Here is a 1099-nt window from a genome sequence, read left to right on the forward strand (position 1 = left end):
ACTATTTTTATGATCTTATTAAATTATTATTTAAATTTTCCTAAAAGTTATTAAAAATTAATACATTAAATAAATTTGTTTAGAGCAGCCGGATAATTTTTAATTTTTTATTCAAATCGTATTCGTACTTTAGTGTTCTACTACATCTTCTTAATTGTAGTTTCTATGTGCTTTTGATTTTTTATTTTTTGGTTATAATGACTTTTTAGCCTTGTTTAGCATTTGCTTTTCTTATCTTCTTTTGTTAAACTGTGAGAATTTTTTTCTAAAACACAATGGTGTCACTTTTTTTTACTCTTCATATATGTCTTCCTTTTTTTTTCTTTGGTAAGTGTATTGTTTTTCAGGGTTTTTTCTTTTTTTATATTGTTTCTCTAATAACAAATACGAATACTTTTAATGAATAACAGTAAGTATAATTATTTATTATACAAGACAATAAAGAAATTGTTTATCTATAAGTGAAAAGGTTAAGTTTAAGAGTGACGAAGTCACAAATGGACTTTTTTACGAGTAGATAAACAATATTTCGTTTTATTTTGTACCACCAGAAATTCTTGTAACTGGCTGATGAATACACTGGTCAAAAAAGAGTAAATAAAAAATACTTTATTTCACTAGACTATAAAAGACTACTTTATCTACCGAATGAATATAAACAGTAGATAAAAGTTATTTTATTTCACTAGACGATAAAAGACTACTTTATCTATTGAAATTAGTTGATAAAAGCACTCTTTAACATTGAGTACAAAATAAAAATGTTTTTTTGTGTTTTTTCTATAAACTTTAACTTATTTCTTTCTTAGTACTCTTCTTTTTATCCTTTGCTTTCTCACAAATTTTACTTTACAGTTCTATTTTTTAAGTACGTACTTACATATAACGTCTATTTGTTAGTTATTTTCTGCATTTTTTATATTTACCTCCTTTTGTTTTTGCCATTTCAGTCACAGAGAAGACAGTAAGTAATTTTTTATACTACGTTTTCTTGATTTTGGTTTCTTCTTAATTTTATTCTACTCTTAGCTCTTTTTTTCTTATTTCTTTTTTTAATGTGTCATCCTATATTTTTTTTATATTTTCAATCTTTCTCTAT

The 1099-nt window shown here is 23.7% G+C and overlaps 1 protein-coding gene across 1 annotated transcript in view; it reads right to left on the reverse strand.

Annotated features, from left to right (window-relative positions):
* LOC123010196 (sodium-coupled monocarboxylate transporter 2-like) overlaps nt 1-1099 on the reverse strand; it is a 15435-nt gene that overhangs the window by 12210 nt on the left and 2126 nt on the right. The gene's annotated exons all lie outside the window — the stretch shown is intronic.

The sequence above is a fragment of the Tribolium madens genome, unplaced genomic scaffold, assembly GCF_015345945.1.
Source record: "Tribolium madens isolate multiple individuals breed KSU strain unplaced genomic scaffold, Tmad_KSU_1.1 Scaffold_7;HRSCAF=85;Tcas5.2_LG10, whole genome shotgun sequence".
Lineage (NCBI taxonomy): Eukaryota > Metazoa > Arthropoda > Insecta > Coleoptera > Tenebrionidae > Tribolium > Tribolium madens.